Source organism: Panthera uncia, assembly GCF_023721935.1.
Source record: "Panthera uncia isolate 11264 chromosome B2 unlocalized genomic scaffold, Puncia_PCG_1.0 HiC_scaffold_24, whole genome shotgun sequence".
Classification (NCBI taxonomy): Eukaryota; Metazoa; Chordata; class Mammalia; order Carnivora; family Felidae; genus Panthera; species Panthera uncia.
The window spans coordinates 117,343,717-117,355,770 of record NW_026057580.1 but is presented as its reverse complement, the minus strand read 5'-3'; the positions used below and the strand labels follow the sequence as shown (position 1 = coordinate 117,355,770).

Genomic DNA, 12,054 nt, shown 5'->3' with positions numbered 1-12,054 from the left:
TCTCATTAATCACAATCGTTTCACCCAGAAGCATCCACCAATACATCACGTCGACTGTCACAGGAGCTGGTTCGCTGTAACTCTGTCCTTACATCCTACGAAGGAGAACTATACGTGCGCCTCATTTCTTGTTCCATAGCCCACGGTCTTGTGGGATTCCAGAAAGTTATGATTGAGCCTACAGAAAAGCTTGGCCATCACAGCAAAATAAATAGCTCACAACTGAATTGAACAATGGATAATAATTTTTGCTACCCTTTGCATTATTCAAACATTGGCTCAGCCAAGAACGCATTCGCTCACACAATCCTTTAGGAAGCAATTATATTACACGAATGTCACTAACATGGGAACAGAGGACAAGGCTGCATCTCAAAGGACACCAGAGAGTCACCTGGGACTTCAGATCCTGTCTGCTCACATGACCCAAAAAGAGGTTCTCCCTACCTACAGGGAGCGCCTGGGTTAGCGGGGACTCCAGACCTTCCCTCCGGGAGTGAGATACTGTCTGCTCAGCAGTTGCATTGGGAAAGAGTGTTGGGACGTTAGGTCGTCTTGAGTTGGGGCTTTTCTCGGTCCAAATGAGCCCTGTTACCCAATGCCGGCTGAGGACGCAGAGGAGCTTCCCAAGCATGAGGAAGACACAAAGCTGGGGTGGTCGCCAAGACTCTGGGCGCCAGAATATTCTAAGGAGGAGCTCACCTGAACAAAGAAAATGCAACGGAGATCCAATAACGTCCTGTACTGAGGCCCCAAAACAAAGCCCATGTGGAAAGCAGCACGACAAGCCACAGCAGTGACCCCAGGAAACACCACGGCTTTAAAGCCAAAGGACACGACAAGTGCGGCTCCTTAAAACCCCTGCCTCAGGCTGCACGAAAGGAAAGAAAGCACATGGCCCTGGATGCCTGTGCTCAGCTCCCAGCCAGGCTGTCTGTGGTGACTGTGCTGAGGAGACCACCTGCTGGACCGGATCCCTCAGTTTGCAGAGATTGGATCCCTGAGTTTGCAGGGACTGGATCCCTGAGTTTGCAAGGACTGAATCCCGAGTTTGCAAGGACTGGATCCTTGAGTTTGTAGGGACTGGATCCCTTCCCTGAGTTTGTAAAGACTGGATCCTGAGTTTACAAGGACTGGATCCTGAGTTTGCAAGGACTGGATCCCTGAGTTTGTAGGGACTGGATCTCTGAGTTTGCAAGGACTGGATCCTTGAGTTTGTAAGGACTGAATCCCTGAGTTCATAAAGACTGGATCCCTGAGTTTGCAAGGACTGGATCCCTGAGTTTCCAAAGACTGGATCCCTGAGTTTACAAGGACTGGGTCCTTGAGTTTGTAAGGACTGAATCCCTGAGTTCATAAAGACTGGATCTCTGAGTTTGCAAGGACTGGATCCCTGCATTCACAAGGAGAAGATCCTCACATTAGTAAGAACTGCTCATTCAGGGAGGCAGGTTTTCCCAGTGAGATGCTGGTGGGATACATGGGTTTGGGTGCTGGGCCTCTGCTTCTTTCTTTTTCCTTTCTGCTTATTTCTAAAGGTCATAAACATTGAGGGTCACCTGGGAAGAAGGGCCACGTTTAGGGGACTGTCCTGGTCCTATGACAGTAGCACTGTGACTTCTGCGGCCTGCGCGCTTCACTATTATTTCTTCATCAGCTGACGGAGGCAACATTTTCCCCAGAGCAGATCGCGACACCTAAAAGGCAATTCATCACAAAGAAGATTCAGGGGAAGTGTTCACCTCTTGGAAGGCACAGCAACTCGAAGGTAAATTCCACGTGGAACCGACCGTTCAACAACAATTGCGGTGGGCTAGGGAACAGTAAGGCTGCAGGTGGGGGCCTCAAGCTGGTTTCTCCCCACAGCGTGTTGCAGATTCTCGCAGAACACAGCGCATCACAAACTGGGGTCGCCTCTCACGGTTCTTCACTCTTTCAAAGTATCCCAGGTGCCCAAAGGCAACAAAATAACCACCACCCACGTCTGTCTCCTTGGATGGTGCGTCTTCCACTGGGAAAGTACTCAGCAAAGAAGAAAACGTGGCCTTGTTGTTAGCGTCGCCGCTGACAATTGATCGAGGACTTGAAACGCAGACTCTCAAGCTTCCCTGCTCTGAAGCAAACTCTGGAAAAGCGCGGCCCTTCCGGCGGGACGCGGGACTTCATTTATTCACCGCTCGGCCCTCTGGCGGGAGGACGCCGACGGGAGGGGGCTGGACAGCCTTCCGTCCCGTTTCCAGGGCAGCTGATCGGTCCTGGGCTCACGAGTGTCACTGACGGCTCGATGCGCTGGCCCCACAACCGTGCCTGCCCGAGCAGGTGCCTGCACGGACCCAGAGTGAGGGTCCCACATCCGTCCCGCTTTCTTTCAGTCAGGCGTGCAAAGCACGCTTTGCAGGCGTGCTTTGCAGAGCACCATGCTGGGGGCGGCACTGCGCACGGTGGAAATTCACCCAGCACGTGAGCTCCAAATAAGAGAGGGAGAGAGAGTGCGTGTTACTGTGTCAGAGCTGAAACATCCTGACCCCGTGAACTGTAGACTTAAACATTCACAAGCAAGTACGCCCAGGCCCTGGGGCTCAGCAGCCACACGACGCGGGGGGGCATCAGCACCGGGATGCATCTCACAGGCTCACTGTCCGGTCACGGTCCCCAGGAGTGCGGGCTGCTGCCCTACCAGGTGCCATGAGATGCCTCTGGAGACCAGACAGGGGCCGGGTTCCCGTGTCCGTCATTCATTTACGGACGTGAGTTAACAGCCAGCCAGCCCCTCGCCTCCCGGAGGGTGAGCGTTACCGCCAGCGCCAACGACGACGCGGCCACCTTTCCCGTGACATCACTTCTAAGTAAAACAAAAAACCTTCTGGTACCAGAGTGGCCGACTTCCTTCTTGTGCAGACGGCGGCTGCGAACGGCCCCCCGGCTGGCGGTCCCCGCAGCCCCGACACCCTCAGGCCGTCCCGAAGCTCCAGGTTCTGTCGCCTGAGGGTGTCCATCTGGCTCTGGGCTGGCGGTGACCGCGACTCCTGGCTCCTGAACTCCTCGTGAAGCCGGGCCACCTACCGCTGGAGCCGCTGTGCCGTCGGGGGGAGAGACCGGGGAGGGAACGGGGCTCAGGCTTCGCTGTGGTGTTTGTGCAGGGGGGGGCCTCTCCTACAAAACCCTCCAGCCCTTTCGGGCGTTAGCCTGGACCTTCTAGAAAAGAGGTCAGGGCCTCCGACAGCTAGGAGATGAATACGACTCTGACCCCTTTATCCATTCTGATTAAGCAGTGTCCGTTGTGACTCATTCCGCAAAATATAACCAGATACAGGTGGTTAGCGAATTGCTGTTCTTTGTTTGCCGAAAGAGGCGGATAACGCTTCCGTTTCTTTCTTAATCTCACCTGAGGGGACAGCAGGCAAGACTTAGGAGCTGGTGCTCTGGGGGCTCCTGGGTGGCTCAGTCGGTTGAGCATCCGACCTCGGTTCAGGTCTCCATCTCACGTTCGTGGATTCGAGCCCCGGGTGGGGCTCTGTGCTGACAGCTCAGAGCCTGGAACCTGCTTCGGATTCTGCGTGTCTCCCTCTCTCTGCCCCTTCCCAGCTCGCACTCTGTCTCTCTCTCAAAATAAATAAACATAATTAAAAAAAATTTTTTTAAAAAGCATGTGTTTTGAAAAGATTCAGAAAAGGTTATAATCCTGGCTTCACCGCTTCCTTGCTGTGTGACCTCAGACAAGTCACCTCACCTCTCTGGGCCTCAGTTTCTTCTTCTCCAAAATGATGACAGAATGGCCTCAGATGGCTATTCTGAGAGGTGAGGCCTGTGCTGGACTGGAGACCCCGGAACAGAGAATGGGAAACAGAACAAATGCCAGCTGTTACTTCTGTAGCTACTTGGTTCAGTCTGTCCGCTGTAACATCACACAGGTTTTTGTGGCTTACAAAACAGACTTCAGACAGAAAAGATGCTGTCTGTTGGGCATAACAAGGAAATCTTCGTGTGTGAGGATCCAAGTGTGCTCAGGAAGGAAGGTGTCGATCTGCCCAAGTTAGACACAACTGAGCAGAGAACCTTAGAATAAAGAAAATGAGGTAATTTAAAAAAAAAAAAAGGCATTTTCCTCTCCTAGAGATTATCCCTGAAAAGTAATCAGAATCACACTGCAAATTAATGATTAAAAGAGAAAATAACACCATTTGGGAAGAAATTAGTGATTGCATTGTTCTCTCAGTTTGTTCTAGAAACAGTAGGAAAGTAATTGCATTTCCATTTTAAATTAAATTATTCCCCCTCCCCCTGGAATTATCCTAATAATGCCACGTTTGTGAAGACTGTCACGGCAGGGCTCCGGGCAGAGGGGTGGGGCTGGCAGGGAGCCAGGGACCTGGGATTCGTGTGGGTCGTCGGAGGCCCGGTGGCTTTCCCATAGGGAATCTGCACTCAGAATTTCGCAGGGGAGAGGCCAGCGGGGCGAGGGCGGTGAGCGGTCTCCAGCACAAAGAGGAGGAAAGAAAGTGTGGTGACCAGACCATGTGTACGAGCCCCTCCCCCCTGCCCCCTGCGTCATGGGGAGCCAACCCCCTGCTCTGGGACATCCTGGGGGTGGGGCTTCGGGGCCAGGAGCTCCGCCCTTATGCTGTCCAGGGAAGAAGCAGGGGCGTCTTGCCAACTCCTGCTCAGGCACATCGCCTCTGCCTCGAAAACACTGCCCACCTACTTAGCACCTGCTCCCTGATGATCACCCGCCTCCCAAAGTGGTCTTGTGTAATCCCGAAATTAGCCTTGGAGGGAAGCGGTCATCTCCACCCCAGCAATCGCAGACGAGGCCCCGCAGGCCAGTCACCAGCCCGAGGTCACAGACTGACAGCGGGGACTCTGAACTCAGAGGGAGAGGTCGAGTCCAGAGAGGGCATTCCTCCCCCGTTTCCTTCAAGGCACGCATCACTTTCTAATGTGGTCTGTGAATTACTTGTTTACTGTGTTCACCCACACCCTGCCTGCCCTCGACAGGACAAGTGCCCGAGAACAGGGAGGGACCCCCAGGAACCTACAACAGCGTCCGGCACCCGGCAAGTGTCAGTGAGTATCCGCAAGTTCTCCCAGTGTTAGTGCACCTGGGAAGACGGACGGCTGGCCTTGGGCGAGGGGTGGGAGGAACCAGAGAAGGGACCTCACAGAAGGTGCTGGAAGCCCACCAGGGGCACAGAAGTGAGCCGGCTCGGGGGCAAAGCGGCACATCTCGCTCCCGCCTCGGGCCCGGCACTGGGGTCTGGTAGACACTGCAGTCATTGCCCGTGGGGAACCACACGGGGAACCACATCCGGCTCCGGCTGAGACGGCTTTGCTCGCCGTGGTCACGGGGCCCCTGCCAACCCCTCCGTTTGCGGGCAGCCGGGGGCTGGGACTTGGAAAGAGCTTTACCCTGGTGCACGGCCCGATCTGGATCCTTCTTGAAGAGAACCTTGGAAATACCACCTAACCCTCTTAGCCAGTGTTTCCAGCTAAATCGAGGACGTCCTCTGTCCCCCACCACGTGGTGGCCTGGGGCACCCCTCCTGGGGCCCGGCTGAGACTGTGTTGAGTGTCAGCTCCCGTATCTGTGTCCCCACGTGTCTGTGTCCCCACGGGCCTCTCAGTTCATCACCATCTGACACCTGGGGAGTCAGATAGCCCGAGACTTGGGGCTGCGCCCGCCCGGTGCTGCTTGGGGGCCGTAACAAAGACACCCCTTGTCTCTATTATTCACTTGGGATGCTAACACCTCTCGCCAATTCCTGAGGATCCAGGGCGGTGGGGCGTCTCATGCGCCCAGGACCGGCCTGGCACGCACAAAATACAGTCACCCCAGCTCCCGTGGCCAATATCTCTGAATTCTGGGGAGCACAGCAAAACCCTGTGTCGTATTCAAACAGATATCCTGTCACCTCTGCAGAAATTCGCAGAAGCCACGGCGTTTTAAAGCCAGCCTACCAGCTTCTCCTCGGAGTCCTGCTTTGATGGCTGTTTCGGAGATAAGTGAGGTTGCCGAGGACGACACGGCCTTGCACTGTGTGGTCACAGCCGCTGGACAGGTGGGCACGGGAGGGGACCCGGAGGGGCTCAAAGGAAGCAGGGGATAGAGAAGCGGAAGGTCTGTGACTCTGGGGGGAAGATTTAAGTCTCGGGAACTTCCTCATGCTCGTTTGACCAAGTTCTTACAGCCTCGTGCCTTCCCTGGGATTCAGGAACTTAGCTGAGACGCCGAAGTTCCTTAAACTCCCCATTCTACCTCTCATCTACGGACACACCAGGCTGTGGAAGGAGAGCCATAAGCCCCTCCTAGAGGGAAGACGCGTGTCAACCTCCAGGTTAAAGCATCACCAGAAAGGTCTTGCAAGAGGAGGCAGGGAAATCCGAGTGCCGGTGTCAGGGGCAGGATGGGGACACAGGCAGGTGAGACCGAGGAAGAGCCCCATTCATGCCCAGCACGTCCTCGGCCCCGCCGTCCTCCCCGGAGAGCCCGGCCCTGCCATCCTCGGGGTGGCCGGTCTCCAGCTGCTCCGTGGGCTCCTGGGACGTCAGCATCCCGCTGGGGAAGAAGGAGGCTTCGGGAGCCGGCCCGGGGCCCCGCCCTCCACTGTGAGGTGAGCTGGGAGACACCTGTTGGTCACGGACCTCTGTCCCCACAGTTACAAAACTACCTCCGGGAAGGACCCGCTCAGTGTCAGGGCCACAGACAGAGGGGCCCAGTGGGCCACAGGTGGCCTCTCCTTGGCTGATAGAAACCACTTTAATTCTAGAACATGGGCCAGCCACGCTGTGGCAGACGAGGAGGCCCCCCAGAATAACTTGAGAAGGTCAAAGCCTTTCTGGCACACAGACAACTTGGGCAGGGGGTCGGGTCGGGGGGGTACTTAGAAAGACACCTCAGATTATAACGGGACACATCTGTGCGTGCGCGGAAATGTACTGGGTCACAGTCTTCAAACGGCATGAACTCAAGGATGGACGGCGTAACCACAACGACAGAAGACTCGCGGGTTGAAAGCCCCCGTCTCTGGATGAAACACAATCACACAGACCAAGGACCAACAGATGTCTCTGCCATTCTGTCCCCAGGTGGATTGGACCGAGGTCTCACCAGGGAGCTGGCCTGATTCCTTCCATCTCCTGCGACCCTGAAGGGGGCACTGGTTTCCCGTCTCTTTGAAAGAGGAAACTCGCACGGTCCTTGACCCCAAACCCTTCAGCCCCTCAGTCTAAGGAAGACCCCCTCAGTGCCCCAACTGAACTTTGTCACCTCGCCAGTGCATGGCGTTCCAGGGTATGATCCTGTCCCTCCAGGGCGGCCCCCACGGCTGCCCCTGGGCCCCCTGCCCCATCAGAGCAGCCAGGAAACCATGGACTGGTTCTTAACGGACTCACTGTCTTAAAGGGGCCCCACACAGCCCCCAACCCACGTCATAAGCCTAGGTTGTAATTCCATATTTACAAATATGTGATCTGAATATAGGAGGCTCTTGGTTGGTGGGAATTGGAAATGGTAAAGGTCGACCTCCCAACTGACCAGAAAAAGTGTATTTATTTATTTTTCAGATGTTTATTTACTTATTTTGAGAGAGAGAGAGAGAGAGAGAGAGAGAATCCCAAGCAGTCTCCACGCTGTCAGCACAGAGCCCAACGAGGGGCTTGATCCCATGAACTGTGAGATCACGACCTGAGCCGAAATCAAGAGTCAGACGCTCAGTCGACTGAGCTCCCCCGGAGCCCCCAGAAAAGCGTATTTAATATCAAGTTCTCTATAGACAATATACAGTAAGACCTCACTTCTCTCAGCACATATGCAGGAAGACATATCAGCTGCCATCTGGTGTCAGAACAGAGCTTCTGCTGGAAGAGATATTCGTGAGGAGGACTCAAAATGCCATCGCTTCACAAAATGCCCCTGCATCTAAATTGTCCGTGTGACTCGGTGGCAGTGCAGATGGCCAGGAAGCCGGAGAATCAACGCTCGGTGTTAAATGTTCACCATCCTCTCTCACCGACGGCCCGGCGTCCGGAGCGATCGCACATTTCCAGAGTGTGCAGGTGCCCCACAGACGTGCCCCGGGGCCCCCTGGGGCCCGACGCTGCTGCTGCCCAGCCCTGTTCTCCTGGCCCCGGCCCTTGTCGGCCGGGGTGGCCGGGCGCCCGGGGCTCTGCTCAGTATTCACACTGCCCGTGGAGCAGCCCCGTGGTCGCTGGGACCCCGGCCCGGCCAGGTGTCCCCTGCAGAACAGCTCTGGCCACGTGAAGCTGCACGTGCAGAGGAGCTCCTCGCCATGTTCTGGATGCGGCCACAGCCCAGTACGTGCGGGCGCTCTGTCCAAACTGGAAGAGCCCAGAACCCGACGGTGCACTGTCCAAACTGAGTCCACATCCTTCTCGCGCACAGAGGCCTTTGCGGTACCTTGAGGTGTCCGATTTGGTGCCGAAGTGCCTGAATCTGCTGCGACACCGGTCAGGTGACTAGCTCAGCCCACGACGTGCACGTGAGAGGCGGGAAACACCGATAGCTTGAAGGAATGGAGCGAATCTTGCAGGTGGTTCCACGTTATGCGAACACGAGGCGGTGGGAGGCCCCTTCCCGCCGGAAACCCGACTTTGTGATGCCCTCGAGGCTGCGGTCGCCTCACATTTCCCCCAGGTCACAGGCAGAGTCCCTGACAGCCTTTCTTTATTTTCTGATCTCAGTTTAAGGATATGTGGCTTTGAAATTAGAATCGTTGGGGCGCCCGGGGGGCTCAGTCGGTTGAGCGTCCGACTTGGGCTCAGGTCACGATGTCACGGTTCGTGGGTTCGAGCCCCGCGTCCGGCTCTGTGCCGACGGCTCGGAGCCTGGAGCCTGCTTCGCATTCTGTGTCTCCCTCTCTCTCGGCCCCTCCCCTGTTCACACTCTGTCTCTCTCTCTCTCAAAAACAATACATGAACGTTAAAAAAAAAAAAGATGAGATCTCACCATTTGCAGCAACGTGGATGGAGCCAGAGGGTATTATGCTGAGTGAAATAAGTCAGTCAGAGAAAGACAGATATCGTATGATTTTACTCATGTGTGGAATTTAAGAGACAAAACAGATGAGCAAAGGGGGAAAAAGGGAGAGAGAGAGAGAGAGAGAAACCAAGAATCAGACTCTTAACTACAGAGAACACAGTGCTGGTTACTAGAGGGAAATAGGGGGTGGGGATTAAGGAGGGGACTAGTTGTGATGAAATAAAAAACTAAAATAAAATAATTTTTTAAAGTATGGATTTTTTTTTTTTAAAAGAAAGGACAATGCTCTTTTTCTTAAAGGGACATTTATAAAACTGTTCCATTCTAAGTACCCTCTGACCTCCTGCTCTGACCCCATCCAAAGGGCATCTCTTAGGTCAAACTTCACCTCCTGAGACTTCATGGAACATTCTAGAGGTTTCCTTTCCCTGCTCAGAAGGGTTTCCTGGGGGCCCAATCAGGACCTGACCCAGTCGCGAAGCCCCGGGTTGGCGGCAGGCTGATACTAAGGGGCTTTCCGTGAGGGTCCCTGTCCCTTCCAGGCCTGCTCAGTGTCATTTATGGGGATCGGGGTTCCCGGCTGACGGGATGGGGCACTCTGTCACCCTTGCCCCACTGCTGCCTCTGTGGGGTGACTCTGCTGACCAGCGGCTCTGCCGGCCTCCACCACCCCAGTGGGCACCCGGGCCTCCTCCCCACCTCTCGTCCGCACTGCCGGGGTCAGCCTGGCTCACTTCCGGGGAATCAGACTCTTAACTACAGAGTTAAGTTAACTCCAGCCTCCTTGGCCAGGAACCCCCAGACCTGGGGCCAGGAGACCACGTGCCCCACCCAGCGGCTGCCTTGTTCCTCTTCTGTGGCTTTTTCTGATGGTCAGGATGTACTCACCCCCTCAGGGGTGGTTCCGGAACTCAGGTTGTTGTAAGTGTTGCAACTGACCCCCCCTCAGTAAGCACTGACCCCCCTCGGTGCACGGGTCAGACAACGGGCAGTTGTCAGTGTTTCGTGAAGTTTCTCCTACTGGACCCCATGCCCCGGGTCTCCCCAAGATACGCTGAGGTTCTGAGTGAGATGATGAGTACCCCCCGAAGGGTTCTTGGTGGGGCGTGGTGATTTGTTTGGGAGATGAGCCTGGGCTGAGCTCTCCACTCTCTGCACAAGGAGAGCTGTTTCTGTCCACCTGACCCCACCGGAGACAGGACCACCCTCTGGCGCGTCCACGAGGGCCTGACCTCAGCCGGTGCCGTGTGAGCCACCTTGAGGTTTTCCTGTACTTTAAGGGTCTTTGGGGTTCTTCCCCCATTGTCTGCACCTGCTGGGGTGGGAGAGGACCCCGCGTCACGCTCTCCTCTGCCCCGGGTTCTATTCACATCCCGAGGCTGCGTGCGCTCGGACCCGCCCATCCGCCCAGGGAGGTGACCTGGGACCCCTCCTCGTGGTGGTACCCCAGCTCCGCCGATTCTCTGCTCAGCTGCAGAGGTGTCTTCCCGGGGCGGGGGGGCAGGGGGGCAGGTCTCAGCTGCTCTCTCCGGGCCGGCCAGGCCGCTGTCTTCCCTGAAACTGCCCTGGATTCGCGTCCTGGGGCAAACGCCGCTGAGGCCACTGGTCGAGGCCGGCCCTCCTGGGCGTCAGGACCCCGGTCCTTCTCTCGCAGATGGGAAACGTGGTGTGTGAATTACCAAAGGGAAATCCAGACTGTGCTCCCCTCCACCGCAGTTTACGTACACACCTTGCCCGAGGTAGCTAAGCCAGAACGAGGGGCCGACCGTTTGACCGTCAGAGCGTCACCAGGAAGGGCACGGGCCCCTGTGCAGGGCCGTCGGCCGCTTTCCTCCTCCGTTTCCACAGATGCCGGGAGATTCCAGTGAGATACTTACGACCACCTGAGTTCCGGAAACACCCCAGAACCGTCGTGTAAACGTTGCGATTTGTGCAGATTAGGGAATACGAGTCCCAGGATGGAGCCCCAGACAGATTTTAAACCATTTCTTACTTAACAGGGTTCCCATCCCTGTGCCGTGCCACGACAACACAAAGTTTTCCCAGTGTTTTCCCGGTGTTCCCTCAGCCGGGCCGTGGCGTCGAACTGACACGGCTCATTTTTGTGCGCTCGACACCGCAGGTGCCCTTTGGTTTTAGGAGCAGAGACCAAGGCCCTGAGAGGCCCTCTGCGCGGGGCTTTGTGAAGGGTGAGCTCGGGAAGGCACGGCCTCCGGGCTCAGCGGTGAGGCAACGACGCAGAAACACGGGTCAGACCCACGGTCGGGAGCGCGTCCGCCGTGCCGCAGAGATTCGGTTGCCGGAGAGGAGCCGGGGGAACAAATACGCCTTTCTCGGCAGCTTCGCTTTTTTCCAGAGAGAAGCGTCCAATGACCATTAGCCACCGCAATGCTCTATCCTAGTTTGTGAGGCTCTGCTTTTGCAGAAGATCCGTGGGATGCGGAGGAAGCCTGCGTGCTTCCGTGTCCCGAGCGCGCGGCCGGGCGGGGGTGGGGGCTGGCCGCACTTGGCCAGATGCCCCGCTTAGGTGAGCGGCAGCCCCGCGACTTCCCACAGGGGCCCAGAAGGGGCTCCTCAGACCTGAAGCTTCCTGAATGGAGAGAAACACGAGCTCCCTGGGGACAGCGTGAGGCCAGGACTGAGCGGGGGCTCGGGAGCAGGCCACCCCACTCTGAGGCGGAATCTTGTTTCTTTTCAGTCCCGCATCCTGTAGATGCAGCCGCCTGTGGGTTTCTGCCACCTCCAAACCACAGTGACGGATTCCTATTTTTGTTGGACTGTTACTGGTTTGTGAAATCGCATAGCCTTTTAATGCACAACTCAGTCTTTCACGTCCAAAATGGCCCATGGTCAGCAGGAGTGTTCCTCCTGGTTCCAAGTCCCACAGCCCGTGGGGAAGTGAGGGGTCCGATGTGGAGCAGACATGCTGTAGAGGAGCAGAGGCATCACGGAGAGGGACAAGGGGCAGGGAGCAGGGGACGGGGACAGAAACAGGAGACAGGGACAGGGGATGGGGACAGGGGACAGAGATGGGGATAGGGACAAGGACAGGGGATGGG

The 12,054-nt window shown here is 56.3% G+C and overlaps 1 long non-coding RNA gene across 1 annotated transcript; it reads right to left on the bottom strand.

The window, feature by feature from the left end:
- Positions 1-307: 307 nt before the first annotated feature.
- Positions 308-6,545, bottom strand: LOC125939059 (uncharacterized). Its single transcript, XR_007462925.1, has 4 exons — positions 5,956-6,545; positions 3,879-4,056; positions 1,560-1,697; positions 308-702 (listed from the first exon to the last, which is right to left on the bottom strand). It is a non-coding gene; the product is annotated as an uncharacterized LOC125939059 (long non-coding RNA).
- Positions 6,546-12,054: the final 5,509 nt, after the last annotated feature.